Source organism: Taudactylus pleione, unplaced genomic scaffold (assembly GCF_031769625.1).
Source record: "Taudactylus pleione unplaced genomic scaffold, aTauple2 ptg000612l, whole genome shotgun sequence".
NCBI lineage: Eukaryota > Metazoa > Chordata > Amphibia > Anura > Myobatrachidae > Taudactylus > Taudactylus pleione.
The window spans coordinates 2,293,641-2,309,435 of NW_028285014.1; the positions used below are offsets into that span (position 1 = coordinate 2,293,641).

A 15,795-nucleotide genomic window follows, 5' to 3' on the forward strand; every position below is an offset into this window, starting at 1 on the left:
AGTCTTTCAATCTTTCCTCTCCCAGACATTGATATCTTGATCCCATTTATTTCTCAGCAATATGAAGCACAATGATTGAATGAATTAAAGGGCATAGAAACTTTTAAAGACCTAAGAATTGATCGATTTTCCCATCTGCATTCCAATCAAGATCAAATTACATTAGAGTTAAATTAATTAAATTATTCTTAAATGATAAAGACACTATGATTAGTTTTAAAATTCTAAAGTTCAGTTCATATAGAAATTGGCTATTGAAATAATGTATTACATAGAAACAGAATTTGATGGCAGATAAGAACCACTTGGCCCATGTAGTCTGCTCCTTTTCATGTATCCTTTAGGCAACTTCAACCATATTTGCTCCTTACATTTCTCTTAAGGATATTCTTATGCCTATCCGAAGCGTGTTTAAATTGTTTCACCGTTTAGCTTCAACAACATTGGATGGGAGGCTTTTCTATTTATCAACTACCCTTTCTGTGAAGTAATTTTTCTTCAAATTTACTCTAAGTCTACCTCCCTCCAGTTTCAGTGCATGTCCTCGTGTTCTTGTACATCTCTTCCTTTGAAGAATAAGTATTGTTTGCACAACATTCTTTTAGTATTCAGTAATCTAAACATAAAACAAAAGAATAATTGGCATCGAAAGTATTTTAAGGCTCTTAGACTTTACATATAACGTGATATACAATTTACTTCTAAGACAAACTAATCTGTTCTGCTAGGATGAAGACCTTAGTAAAGGGTGGCAACAGTAATTTTGAAGGATAACACTTTAGCTTGAGCCATTTTTCCTAAGTAATGTTATTTAAGAAACAGCTTTTAGAGGAAATGCATTAATCTAAGATCTTGATTTAATGACCCCTTTTTCAACAAGTCCAAATTATTTGTCAAAATCACAATCAAAAATATAAATAGTAAAATGAAAAACCCTAACAGGAAGCAGGTTCGGATATACTGATGTGCTTGTCAGGATGGCCGAGTGGTCTAAGGCGCCAGACTCAAGATTCTACTCTTCCAGTTAATGGGAATTCTGGTCTCTGTAAAGAGGCGTGGGCTCAAATCCCACTTCTGACAATATTTTCTTACTCTTTGGTTATGTTTTACACTCAAAATGACCGACATTGAGAAGTATGCTCAGGACATCCACAGTCTTTCAATCTTTCCTCTCCCAGACATTGATATCTTGATCCCATTTATTTCTCAGCAATATGAAGCACAATGATTGAATGAATTAAAGGGCATAGAAACTTTTAAAGACCTAAGAATTGATCGATTTTCCCATCTGCATTCCAATCAAGATCAAATTACATTAGAGTTAAATTAATTAAATTATTCTTAAATGATAAAGACACTATGATTAGTTTTAAAATTCTAAAGTTCAGTTCATATAGAAATTGGCTATTGAAATAATGTATTACATAGAAACAGAATTTGATGGCAGATAAGAACCACTTGGCCCATGTAGTCTGCTCCTTTTCATGTATCCTTTAGGCAACTTCAACCATATTTGCTCCTTACATTTCTCTTAAGGATATTCTTATGCCTATCCGAAGCGTGTTTAAATTGTTTCACCGTTTAGCTTCAACAACATTGGATGGGAGGCTTTTCTATTTATCAACTACCCTTTCTGTGAAGTAATTTTTCTTCAAATTTCCTCTAAGTCTACCTCCCTCCAGTTTCAGTGCATGTCCTCGTGTTCTTGTACATCTCTTCCTTTGAAGAATAAGTATTGTTTGCACAACATTCTTTTAGTATTCAGTAATCTAAACATAAAACACAAGAATAATTGGCATCGAAAGTATTTTAAGGCTCTTAGACTTTACATATAACATGATATACAATTTACTTCTAAGACAAACTAATCTGTTCTGCTAGGATGAAGACCTTAGTAAAGGGTGGCAACAGTAATTTTGAAGGATAACACCTTAGCTTGAGCCATTTTTCCTAAATAATGTTATTTTAGAAACAGCTTTTAGAGGAAATGCATTAATCTAAGATCTTGATTTAATGACCCCTTTTTCAACAAGTCCAAATTATTTGTCAAAATCACAATCAAAAATATAAATAGTAAATTGATAAACCCTAACAGACAGCAGGTTCAGACATACTGATGTGCTTGTCAGGATGGCCGAGCGGTCTAAGGCGCCAGACTCAAGATTCTACTCTTCCAGTTAATGGGAATTCTGATCTCTGTAAAGAGGCGTGGGTTCAAATCCCACTTCTGACAATATTTTCTTGCTCTTTGGTTATGTTTTACACTCAAAATGACCGACATTGAGAAGTATGCTCAGGACATCCACAGTCTTTCAATCTTTCCTCTCCCAGACATTGATATCTTGATCCCATTTATTTCTAAGCAATATGAAGCACAATGATTGAATGAATTAAAGGGCATAGAAACTGTTAAAGACCTAAGAATTGATCGATTTTCCCATCTACATTCCAATCAAGATCAAATTACATTAGAGTTAAATTAATTAAATTATTCTTAAATGATAAAGACACTATGATTAGTTTTAAAATTCTAAAGTTCAGTTCATGTAGAAATTGACTGTTGAAATAATGTTTTACATAGAAACAGAATTTGATGGCAGATAAGAACCACTTGGCCCACGTAGTCTGCTCCTTTTCATGTATCCTTTAGGCAACTTCAATCCTATTTGCTCCTTACATTTCTCTTAAGGATATTCTTATGCCTATCCCAAGCATGTTTAAATTGTTTCACCATTTAGCTTCAACAACATCGGATGGGAGGCTTTTCTATTTATCAACTACCCTTTCTGTGAAGTAATTTTTCTTCAAATTTCCTCTAAGTCTACCTCCCTCCAGTTTCAGTGCATGTCCTCGTGTTCTTGTACATCTCTTCCTTTGAAGAATAAGTATTGTTTGCACAACATTCTTTTAGTATTCAGTAATCTAAACATAAAACACAAGAATAATTGGCATCGAAAGTATTTTAAGGCTCTTAGACTTTACTTATAACATGATATACAATTTACTTCTAAGACAAACTAATCTGTTCTGCTAGGATGAAGACCTTAGTAAAGGGTGGCAACAGTAATTTTGAAGGATAACACTTTAGCTTGAGCCATTTTTCCTAAATAATGTTATTTAAGAAACTGCTTTTAGAGGAAATGCATTAATCTAAGATCTTGATTTAATGACCCCTTTTTCAACAAAGGCCAAATTATTTGTCAAAATCACAATCAAAAATATAAATAGTAAAATGATAAACCCTAACAGGAAGCAGGTTTGGACATACTGATGTGCTTGTCAGGATGGCCGAGCGGTCTAAGACACCAGACTCAAGATTCTCCTCTTCCAGTTAATGGGAATTCTGGTCTCTGTAAAGAGGCGTAGGTTCAAATCTCACTTCTGACAATATATTTTTGCTCTTTGGTTATGTTTTACACTCAAAATGACTGACATTGAGAAGTATGCTCAGGACATCCACAGTCTTTCAATCTTTCCTCTCCCAGACATTGATATCTTGATCCCATTTATTTCTAAGCAATATGAAGCACAATGATTGAATGAATTAAAGGGCATAGAAACTTTTAAAGACCTAAGAATTGATCGATTTTCCCATCTGCATTCCAATCAAGATCAAATTACATTAGAGTTAAATTAATTAAATTATTCTTAAATGATAAAGACACTATGATTAGTTTTAAGATTCTAGGGTTCAGTTCATGTAGAAATTGGCTATTGAAATAATGTATTACATAGAAACAGAATTTGATGGCAGATAAGAACCACTTGGCCCATGTAGTCTGCTCCTTTTCATGTATCCTTTAGGCAACTTCAACCCTATTTGCTCCTTACATTTCTCTTAAGGATATTCTTATGCCTATCCGAAGCGTGTTTAAATTGTTTCACCATTTAGCTTCAACAACATTGGATGGGAGGCTTTTCTTTTTATCAACTACCCTTTCTGTGAAGTAATTTTTCTTCAAATTTCCTCTAAGTCTACCTCCCTCCAGTTTCAGTGCATGTCCTCGTGTTCTTGTACATCTCTTCCTTTGAAGAATAAGTATTGCTTGCACAACATTCTTTTAGTATTCTGTAATCTAAACATAAAACACAAGAATAATTGGCATCGAAAGTATTTTAAGGCTCTTAGACTTTACATATAACGTGATATACAATTTACTTCTAAGACAAACTAATCTGTTCTGCTAGGATGAAGTCCTTAGTAAAGGGTGGCAACAGTAATTTTGAAGGATAACACTTTAGCTTGAGCTTTTTTCCTAAATAATGTTATTTAAGAAACAGCTTTTAGAGGAAATGCATTAATCGAAGATCTTGATTTAATGACCCCTTTTTCAACAAGTCGAAATTATTTGTCAAAATCACAATCAAAAATATAAATAGTAAAATGATAAACCCTAACAGGAAGCAGGTTTGGAAATACTGATGTGCTTGTCAGGATGGCCGAGCGGTCTGAGGCGCCAGACTCAAGGTTCTACTTTTTCAGTTAATGGTGATTCTGGTCTCTGTAAAGAGGTATAGGTTCAAATCCCACTTCTGACAATATTTTCTTGCTCTTTGGTTATGTTTTACACTCAAAATGACCGACATTGAGTGGTATGCTCAGGACATCCACAGTCTTTCAATCTTTCCTCTCCCAGACATTGATATCTTGATCCCATTTATTTCTAAGCAATATGAAGCACAATGATTGAATGAATTAAAGGGCATAGAAACTTTTAAAGACCTAAGAATTGATCGATTTTCCCATCTACATTCCAATCAAGATCAAATTACATTAGACTTAAATTAATTTAATTATTCTTAAATGATAAAGACACTATGATTAGTTTTAAAATTCTAAAGTTCAGTTCATGTAGAAATTGACTGTTGAAATAATGTTTTACATAGAAACAGAATTTGATGGCAGATAAGAACCACTTGGCCCACGTAGTCTGCTCCTTTTCATGTATCCTTTAGGCAACTTCAATCCTATTTGCTCCTTACATTTCTCTTAAGGATATTCTTATGCCTATCCCAAGCATGTTTAAATTGATTCACCATTTAGCTTCAACAACATCGGATGGGAGGCTTTTCTATTTATCAACTACCCTTTCTGTGAAGTAATTTTTCTTCAAATTTCCTCTAAGTCTACCTCCCTCCAGTTTCAGTGCATGTCCTCGTGTTCTTGTACATCTCTTCCTTTGAAGAATAAGTATTGTTTGCACAACATTCTTTTAGTATTCAGTAATCTAAACATAAAACAAAAGAATAATTGGCATCGAAAGTATTTTAAGGCTCTTAGACTTTACATATAACGTGATATACAATTTACTTCTAAGACAAACTAATCTGTTCTGCTAGGATGAAGACCTTAGTAAAGGGTGGCAACAGTAATTTTGAAGGATAACACTTTAGCTTGAGCCATTTTTCCTAAGTAATGTTATTTAAGAAACAGCTTTTAGAGGAAATGCATTAATCTAAGATCTTGATTTAATGACCCCTTTTTCAACAAGTCCAAATTATTTGTCAAAATCACAATCAAAAATATAAATAGAAAAATGAAAAACCCTAACAGGAAGCAGGTTCAGATATACTGATGTGCTTGTCAGGATGGCCGAGTGGTCTAAGGCGCCAGACTCAAGATTCTACTCTTCCAGTTAATGGGAATTCTGGTCTCTGTAAAGAGGCGTGGGCTCAAATCCCACTTCTGACAATATTTTCTTACTCTTTGGTTATGTTTTACACTCAAAATGACAGACAGTGAGAAGTATGCTCAGGACATCGACAGTCTTTCAATCTTTCCTCTCCCAGACATTGATATCTTGATCCCATTTATTTCTCAGCAATATGAAGCACAATGATTGAATGAATTAAAGGGCATAGAAACTTTTAAAGACCTAAGAATTGATCGATTTTCCCATCTACATTCCAATCAAGATCAAATTACATTAGAGTTAAATTAATTAAATTATTCTTAAATGATAAAGACACTATGATTAGTTTTAAAATTCTAAAGTTCAGTTCATGTAGAAATTGACTGTTGAAATAATGTTTTACATAGAAACAGAATTTGATGGCAGATAAGAACCACTTGGCCCACGTAGTCTGCTCCTTTTCATGTATCCTTTAGGCAACTTCAATCCTATTTGCTCCTTACATTTCTCTTAAGGATATTCTTATGCCTATCCCAAGCATGTTTAAATTGTTTCACCATTTAGCTTCAACAACATCGGATGGGAGGCTTTTCTATTTATCAACTACCCTTTCTGTGAAGTAATTTTTCTTCAAATTTCCTCTAAGTCTACCTCCCTCCAGTTTCAGTGCATGTCCTCGTGTTCTTGTACATCTCTTCCTTTGAAGAATAAGTATTGTTTGCACAACATTCTTTTAGTATTCAGTAATCTAAACATAAAACAAAAGAATAATTGGCATCGAAAGTATTTTAAGGCTCTTAGACTTTACATATAACGTGATATACAATTTACTTCTAAGACAAACTAATCTGTTCTGCTAGGATGAAGACCTTAGTAAAGGGTGGCAACAGTAATTTTGAAGGATAACACTTTAGCTTGAGCCATTTTTCCTAAGTAATGTTATTTAAGAAACAGCTTTTAGAGGAAATGCATTAATCTAAGATCTTGATTTAATGACCCCTTTTTCAACAAGTCCAAATTATTTGTCAAAATCACAATCAAAAATATAAATAGTAAAATGAAAAACCCTAACAGGAAGCAGGTTCGGATATACTGATGTGCTTGTCAGGATGGCCGAGTGGTCTAAGGCGCCAGACTCAAGATTCTACTCTTCCAGTTAATGGGAATTCTGGTCTCTGTAAAGAGGCGTGGGCTCAAATCCCACTTCTGACAATATTTTCTTACTCTTTGGTTATGTTTTACACTCAAAATGACCGACATTGAGAAGTATGCTCAGGACATCCACAGTCTTTCAATCTTTCCTCTCCCAGACATTGATATCTTGATCCCATTTATTTCTCAGCAATATGAAGCACAATGATTGAATGAATTAAAGGGCATAGAAACTTTTAAAGACCTAAGAATTGATCGATTTTCCCATCTGCATTCCAATCAAGATCAAATTACATTAGAGTTAAATTAATTAAATTATTCTTAAATGATAAAGACACTATGATTAGTTTTAAAATTCTAAAGTTCAGTTCATATAGAAATTGGCTATTGAAATAATGTATTACATAGAAACAGAATTTGATGGCAGATAAGAACCACTTGGCCCATGTAGTCTGCTCCTTTTCATGTATCCTTTAGGCAACTTCAACCATATTTGCTCCTTACATTTCTCTTAAGGATATTCTTATGCCTATCCGAAGCGTGTTTAAATTGTTTCACCGTTTAGCTTCAACAACATTGGATGGTAGGCTTTTCTATTTATCAACTACCCTTTCTGTGAAGTAATTTTTCTTCAAATTTCCTCTAAGTCTACCTCCCTCCAGTTTCAGTGCATGTCCTCGTGTTCTTGTACATCTCTTCCTTTGAAGAATAAGTATTGTTTGCACAACATTCTTTTAGTATTCAGTAATCTAAACATAAAACACAAGAATAATTGGCATCGAAAGTATTTTAAGGCTCTTAGACTTTACATATAACATGATATACAATTTACTTCTAAGACAAACTAATCTGTTCTGCTAGGATGAAGACCTTAGTAAAGGGTGGCAACAGTAATTTTGAAGGATAACACCTTAGCTTGAGCCATTTTTCCTAAATAATGTTATTTTAGAAACAGCTTTTAGAGGAAATGCATTAATCTAAGATCTTGATTTAATGACCCCTTTTTCAACAAGTCCAAATTATTTGTCAAAATCACAATCAAAAATATAAATAGTAAATTGATAAACCCTAACAGACAGCAGGTTCAGACATACTGATGTGCTTGTCAGGATGGCCGAGCGGTCTAAGGCGCCAGACTCAAGATTCTACTCTTCCAGTTAATGGGAATTCTGATCTCTGTAAAGAGGCGTGGGTTCAAATCCCACTTCTGACAATATTTTCTTGCTCTTTGGTTATGTTTTACACTCAAAATGACCGACATTGAGAAGTATGCTCAGGACATCCACAGTCTTTCAATCTTTCCTCTCCCAGACATTGATATCTTGATCCCATTTATTTCTAAGCAATATGAAGCACAATGATTGAATGAATTAAAGGGCATAGAAACTGTTAAAGACCTAAGAATTGATCGATTTTCCCATCTACATTCCAATCAAGATCAAATTACATTAGAGTTAAATTAATTAAATTATTCTTAAATGATAAAGACACTATGATTAGTTTTAAAATTCTAAAGTTCAGTTCATGTAGAAATTGACTGTTGAAATAATGTTTTACATAGAAACAGAATTTGATGGCAGATAAGAACCACTTGGCCCACGTAGTCTGCTCCTTTTCATGTATCCTTTAGGCAACTTCAATCCTATTTGCTCCTTACATTTCTCTTAAGGATATTCTTATGCCTATCCCAAGCATGTTTAAATTGTTTCACCATTTAGCTTCAACAACATCGGATGGGAGGCTTTTCTATTTATCAACTACCCTTTCTGTGAAGTAATTTTTCTTCAAATTTCCTCTAAGTCTACCTCCCTCCAGTTTCAGTGCATGTCCTCGTGTTCTTGTACATCTCTTCCTTTGAAGAATAAGTATTGTTTGCACAACATTCTTTTAGTATTCAGTAATCTAAACATAAAACACAAGAATAATTGGCATCGAAAGTATTTTAAGGCTCTTAGACTTTACTTATAACATGATATACAATTTACTTCTAAGACAAACTAATCTGTTCTGCTAGGATGAAGACCTTAGTAAAGGGTGGCAACAGTAATTTTGAAGGATAACACTTTAGCTTGAGCCATTTTTCCTAAATAATGTTATTTAAGAAACTGCTTTTAGAGGAAATGCATTAATCTAAGATCTTGATTTAATGACCCCTTTTTCAACAAAGGCCAAATTATTTGTCAAAATCACAATCAAAAATATAAATAGTAAAATGATAAACCCTAACAGGAAGCAGGTTTGGACATACTGATGTGCTTGTCAGGATGGCCGAGCGGTCTAAGACACCAGACTCAAGATTCTCCTCTTCCACTTAATGGGAATTCTGGTCTCTGTAAAGAGGCGTAGGTTCAAATCTCACTTCTGACAATATATTTTTGCTCTTTGGTTATGTTTTACACTCAAAATGACTGACATTGAGAAGTATGCTCAGGACATCCACAGTCTTTCAATCTTTCCTCTCCCAGACATTGATATCTTGATCCCATTTATTTCTAAGCAATATGAAGCACAATGATTGAATGAATTAAAGGGCATAGAAACTTTTAAAGACCTAAGAATTGATCGATTTTCCCATCTGCATTCCAATCAAGATCAAATTACATTAGAGTTAAATTAATTAAATTATTCTTAAATGATAAAGACACTATGATTAGTTTTAAGATTCTAGGGTTCAGTTCATGTAGAAATTGACTGTTGAAATAATGTTTTACATAGAAACAGAATTTGATGGCAGATAAGAACCACTTGGCCCACGTAGTCTGCTCCTTTTCATGTATCCTTTAGGCAACTTCAATCCTATTTGCTCCTTACATTTCTCTTAAGGATATTCTTATGCCTATCCCAAGCATGTTTAAATTGTTTCACCATTTAGCTTCAACAACATCGGATGGGAGGCTTTTCTATTTATCAACTACCCTTTCTGTGAAGTAATTTTTCTTCAAATTTCCTCTAAGTCTACCTCCCTCCAGTTTCAGTGCATGTCCTCGTGTTCTTGTACATCTCTTCCTTTGAAGAATAAGTATTGTTTGCACAACATTCTTTTAGTATTCAGTAATCTAAACATAAAACACAAGAATAATTGGCATCGAAAGTATTTTAAGGCTCTTAGACTTTACTTATAACATGATATACAATTTACTTCTAAGACAAACTAATCTGTTCTGCTAGGATGAAGACCTTAGTAAAGGGTGGCAACAGTAATTTTGAAGGATAACACTTTAGCTTGAGCCATTTTTCCTAAATAATGTTATTTAAGAAACTGCTTTTGGAGGAAATGCATTAATCTAAGATCTTGATTTAATGACCCCTTTTCAACAAAGGCCAAATTATTTGTCAAAATCACAATCAAAAATATAAATAGTAAAATGATAAACCCTAACAGGAAGCAGGTTTGGACATACTGATGTGCTTGTCAGGATGGCCGAGCGGTCTAAGACACCAGACTCAAGATTCTCCTCTTCCAGTTAATGGGAATTCTGGTCTCTGTAAAGAGGCGTAGGTTCAAATCTCACTTCTGACAATATATTTTTGCTCTTTGGTTATGTTTTACACTCAAAATGACTGACATTGAGAAGTATGCTCAGGACATCCACAGTCTTTCAATCTTTCCTCTCCCAGACATTGATATCTTGATCCCATTTATTTCTAAGCAATATGAAGCACAATGATTGAATGAATTAAAGGGCATAGAAACTTTTAAAGACCTAAGAATTGATCGATTTTCCCATCTGCATTCCAATCAAGATCAAATTACATTAGAGTTAAATTAATTAAATTATTCTTAAATGATAAAGACACTATGATTAGTTTTAAAATTCTAAAGTTCAGTTCATATAGAAATTGGCTATTGAAATAATGTATTACATAGAAACAGAATTTGATGGCAGATAAGAACCACTTGGCCCATGTAGTCTGCTCCTTTTCATGTATCCTTTAGGCAACTTCAACCATATTTGCTCCTTACATTTCTCTTAAGGATATTCTTATGCCTATCCGAAGCGTGTTTAAATTGTTTCACCGTTTAGCTTCAACAACATTGGATGGTAGGCTTTTCTATTTATCAACTACCCTTTCTGTGAAGTAATTTTCTTCAAATTTCCTCTAAGTCTACCTCTCTCCAGTTTCAGTGCATGTCCTCGTGTTCTTGTACATCTCTTCCTTTGAAGAATAAGTATTGTTTGCACAACATTCTTTTAGTATTCAGTAATCTAAACATAAAACACAAGAATAATTGGCATCGAAAGTATTTTAAGGCTCTTAGACTTTACATATAACATGATATACAATTTACTTCTAAGACAAACTAATCTGTTCTGCTAGGATGAAGACCTTAGTAAAGGGTGGCAACAGTAATTTTGAAGGATAACACCTTAGCTTGAGCCATTTTTCCTAAATAATGTTATTTTAGAAACAGCTTTTAGAGGAAATGCATTAATCTAAGATCTTGATTTAATGACCCCTTTTTCAACAAGTCCAAATTATTTGTCAAAATCACAATCAAAAATATAAATAGTAAATTGATAAACCCTAACAGACAGCAGGTTCAGACATACTGATGTGCTTGTCAGGATGGCCGAGCGGTCTAAGGCGCCAGACTCAAGATTCTACTCTTCCAGTTAATGGGAATTCTGATCTCTGTAAAGAGGCGTGGGTTCAAATCCCACTTCTGACAATATTTTCTTGCTCTTTGGTTATGTTTTACACTCAAAATGACCGACATTGAGAAGTATGCTCAGGACATCCACAGTCTTTCAATCTTTCCTCTCCCAGACATTGATATCTTGATCCCATTTATTTCTAAGCAATATGAAGCACAATGATTGAATGAATTAAAGGGCATAGAAACTGTTAAAGACCTAAGAATTGATCGATTTTCCCATCTACATTCCAATCAAGATCAAATTACATTAGAGTTAAATTAATTAAATTATTCTTAAATGATAAAGACACTATGATTAGTTTTAAAATTCTAAAGTTCAGTTCATGTAGAAATTGACTGTTGAAATAATGTTTTACATAGAAACAGAATTTGATGGCAGATAAGAACCACTTGGCCCACGTAGTCTGCTCCTTTTCATGTATCCTTTAGGCAACTTCAATCCTATTTGCTCCTTACATTTCTCTTAAGGATATTCTTATGCCTATCCCAAGCATGTTTAAATTGTTTCACCATTTAGCTTCAACAACATCGGATGGGAGGCTTTTCTATTTATCAACTACCCTTTCTGTGAAGTAATTTTTCTTCAAATTTCCTCTAAGTCTACCTCCCTCCAGTTTCAGTGCATGTCCTCGTGTTCTTGTACATCTCTTCCTTTGAAGAATAAGTATTGTTTGCACAACATTCTTTTAGTATTCAGTAATCTAAACATAAAACACAAGAATAATTGGCATCGAAAGTATTTTAAGGCTCTTAGACTTTACTTATAACATGATATACAATTTACTTCTAAGACAAACTAATCTGTTCTGCTAGGATGAAGACCTTAGTAAAGGGTGGCAACAGTAATTTTGAAGGATAACACTTTAGCTTGAGCCATTTTTCCTAAATAATGTTATTTAAGAAACTGCTTTTAGAGGAAATGCATTAATCTAAGATCTTGATTTAATGACCCCTTTTTCAACAAAGGCCAAATTATTTGTCAAAATCACAATCAAAAATATAAATAGTAAAATGATAAACCCTAACAGGAAGCAGGTTTGGACATACTGATGTGCTTGTCAGGATGGCCGAGCGGTCTAAGACACCAGACTCAAGATTCTCCTCTTCCACTTAATGGGAATTCTGGTCTCTGTAAAGAGGCGTAGGTTCAAATCTCACTTCTGACAATATATTTTTGCTCTTTGGTTATGTTTTACACTCAAAATGACTGACATTGAGAAGTATGCTCAGGACATCCACAGTCTTTCAATCTTTCCTCTCCCAGACATTGATATCTTGATCCCATTTATTTCTAAGCAATATGAAGCACAATGATTGAATGAATTAAAGGGCATAGAAACTTTTAAAGACCTAAGAATTGATCGATTTTCCCATCTGCATTCCAATCAAGATCAAATTACATTAGAGTTAAATTAATTAAATTATTCTTAAATGATAAAGACACTATGATTAGTTTTAAGATTCTAGGGTTCAGTTCATGTAGAAATTGACTGTTGAAATAATGTTTTACATAGAAACAGAATTTGATGGCAGATAAGAACCACTTGGCCCACGTAGTCTGCTCCTTTTCATGTATCCTTTAGGCAACTTCAATCCTATTTGCTCCTTACATTTCTCTTAAGGATATTCTTATGCCTATCCCAAGCATGTTTAAATTGTTTCACCATTTAGCTTCAACAACATCGGATGGGAGGCTTTTCTATTTATCAACTACCCTTTCTGTGAAGTAATTTTTCTTCAAATTTCCTCTAAGTCTACCTCCCTCCAGTTTCAGTGCATGTCCTCGTGTTCTTGTACATCTCTTCCTTTGAAGAATAAGTATTGTTTGCACAACATTCTTTTAGTATTCAGTAATCTAAACATAAAACACAAGAATAATTGGCATCGAAAGTATTTTAAGGCTCTTAGACTTTACTTATAACATGATATACAATTTACTTCTAAGACAAACTAATCTGTTCTGCTAGGATGAAGACCTTAGTAAAGGGTGGCAACAGTAATTTTGAAGGATAACACTTTAGCTTGAGCCATTTTTCCTAAATAATGTTATTTAAGAAACTGCTTTTGGAGGAAATGCATTAATCTAAGATCTTGATTTAATGACCCCTTTTCAACAAAGGCCAAATTATTTGTCAAAATCACAATCAAAATATAAATAGTAAAATGATAAACCCTAACAGGAAGCAGGTTTGGACATACTGATGTGCTTGTCAGGATGGCCGAGCGGTCTAAGACACCAGACTCAAGATTCTCCTCTTCCAGTTAATGGGAATTCTGGTCTCTGTAAAGAGGCGTAGGTTCAAATCTCACTTCTGACAATATATTTTTGCTCTTTGGTTATGTTTTACACTCAAAATGACTGACATTGAGAAGTATGCTCAGGACATCCACAGTCTTTCAATCTTTCCTCTCCCAGACATTGATATCTTGATCCCATTTATTTCTAAGCAATATGAAGCACAATGATTGAATGAATTAAAGGGCATAGAAACTTTTAAAGACCTAAGAATTGATCGATTTTCCCATCTGCATTCCAATCAAGATCAAATTACATTAGAGTTAAATTAATTAAATTATTCTTAAATGATAAAGACACTATGATTAGTTTTAAGATTCTAGGGTTCAGTTCATGTAGAAATTGACTGTTGAAATAATGTTTTACATAGAAACAGAATTTGATGGCAGATAAGAACCACTTGGCCCACGTAGTCTGCTCCTTTTCATGTATCCTTTAGGCAACTTCAATCCTATTTGCTCCTTACATTTCTCTTAAGGATATTCTTATGCCTATCCCAAGCATGTTTAAATTGTTTCACCATTTAGCTTCAACAACATCGGATGGGAGGCTTTTCTATTTATCAACTACCCTTTCTGTGAAGTAATTTTTCATCAAATTTCCTCTAAGTCTACCTCCCTCCAGTTTCAGTGCATGTCCTCGTGTTCTTGTACATCTCTTCCTTTGAAGAATAAGTATTGTTTGCACAACATTCTTTTAGTATTCAGTAATCTAAACATAAAACACAAGAATAATTGGCATCGAAAGTATTTTAAGGCTCTTAGACTTTACTTATAACATGATATACAATTTACTTCTAAGACAAACTAATCTGTTCTGCTAGGATGAAGACCTTAGTAAAGGGTGGCAACAGTAATTTTGAAGGATAACACTTTAGCTTGAGCCATTTTTCCTAAATAATGTTATTTAAGAAACAGCTTTTAGAGGAAATGCATTAATCTAAGATCTTGATTTAATGACCCCTTTTTCAACAAAGGCCAAATTATTTGTCAAAATCACAATCAAAAATATAAATAGTAAAATGATAAACCCTAACAGGAAGCAGGTTTGGACATACTGATGTGCTTGTCAGGATGGCCGAGCGGTCTAAGACACCAGACTCAAGATTCTCCTCTTCCAGTTAATGGGAATTCTGGTCTCTGTAAAGAGGCGTAGGTTCAAATCTCACTTCTGACAATATATTTTTGCTCTTTGGTTATGTTTTACACTCAAAATGACTGACATTGAGAAGTATGCTCAGGACATCCACAGTCTTTCAATCTTTCCTCTCCCAGACATTGATATCTTGATCCCATTTATTTCTAAGCAATATGAAGCACAATGATTGAATGAATTAAAGGGCATAGAAACTTTTAAAGACCTAAGAATTGATCGATTTTCCCATCTGCATTCCAATCAAGATCAAATTACATTAGAGTTAAATTGATTAAATTATTCTTAAATGATAAAGACACTATGATTAGTTTTAAGATTCTAGGGTTCAGTTCATGTAGAAATTGGCTATTGAAATAATGTATTACATAGAAACAGAATTTGATGACAGATAAGAACCACTTGGCCCATGTAGTCTGCTCCTTTTCATGTATCCTTTAGGCAACTTCAACCCTATTTGCTCCTTACATTTCTCTTAAGGATATTCTTATGCCTATCCGAAGCGTGTTTAAATTGTTTCACCATTTAGCTTCAACAACATCGGATGGGAGGCTTTTCTTTTTATCAACTACCCTTTCTGTGAAGTAATTTTTCTTCAAATTTCCTCTAAGTCTACCTCCCTCCAGTTTCAGTGCATGTCCTCGTGTTCTTGTACATCTCTTCCTTTGAAGAATAAGTATTGCTTGCACAACATTCTTTTAGTATTCTGTAATCTAAACATAAAACACAAGAATAATTGGCATCGAAAGTATTTTAAGGCTCTTAGACTTTACATATAACGTGATATACAATTTACTTCTAAGACAAACTAATCTGTTCTGCTAGGATGAAGTCCTTAGTAAAGGGTGGCAACAGTAATTTTGAAGGATAACACTTTAGCTTGAGCTTTTTTCCTAAATAAT

At 33.8% G+C, this 15,795-nt stretch overlaps 6 non-coding genes across 6 annotated transcripts; all 6 read left to right on the forward strand.

The window, feature by feature from the left end:
• Positions 1-971: 971 nt before the first annotated feature.
• On the forward strand, positions 972-1,080 carry TRNAL-CAA (transfer RNA leucine (anticodon CAA)). Its single transcript has 2 exons — positions 972-1,009; positions 1,035-1,080. It is a non-coding gene; the product is annotated as a tRNA-Leu (tRNA).
• A 1,044-nt stretch (positions 1,081-2,124) lies between these two features.
• On the forward strand, positions 2,125-2,233 carry TRNAL-CAA (transfer RNA leucine (anticodon CAA)). Its single transcript has 2 exons — positions 2,125-2,162; positions 2,188-2,233. It is a non-coding gene; the product is annotated as a tRNA-Leu (tRNA).
• A 3,350-nt stretch (positions 2,234-5,583) lies between these two features.
• Positions 5,584-5,692, forward strand: TRNAL-CAA (transfer RNA leucine (anticodon CAA)). Its single transcript has 2 exons — positions 5,584-5,621; positions 5,647-5,692. It is a non-coding gene; the product is annotated as a tRNA-Leu (tRNA).
• A 1,044-nt stretch (positions 5,693-6,736) lies between these two features.
• TRNAL-CAA (transfer RNA leucine (anticodon CAA)) lies at positions 6,737-6,845 on the forward strand. Its single transcript has 2 exons — positions 6,737-6,774; positions 6,800-6,845. It is a non-coding gene; the product is annotated as a tRNA-Leu (tRNA).
• A 1,044-nt stretch (positions 6,846-7,889) lies between these two features.
• Positions 7,890-7,998, forward strand: TRNAL-CAA (transfer RNA leucine (anticodon CAA)). The gene is made up of 2 exons: positions 7,890-7,927; positions 7,953-7,998. It is a non-coding gene; the product is annotated as a tRNA-Leu (tRNA).
• Positions 7,999-11,348: 3,350 nt separating this feature from the next.
• On the forward strand, positions 11,349-11,457 carry TRNAL-CAA (transfer RNA leucine (anticodon CAA)). The gene is made up of 2 exons: positions 11,349-11,386; positions 11,412-11,457. It is a non-coding gene; the product is annotated as a tRNA-Leu (tRNA).
• Positions 11,458-15,795: the final 4,338 nt, after the last annotated feature.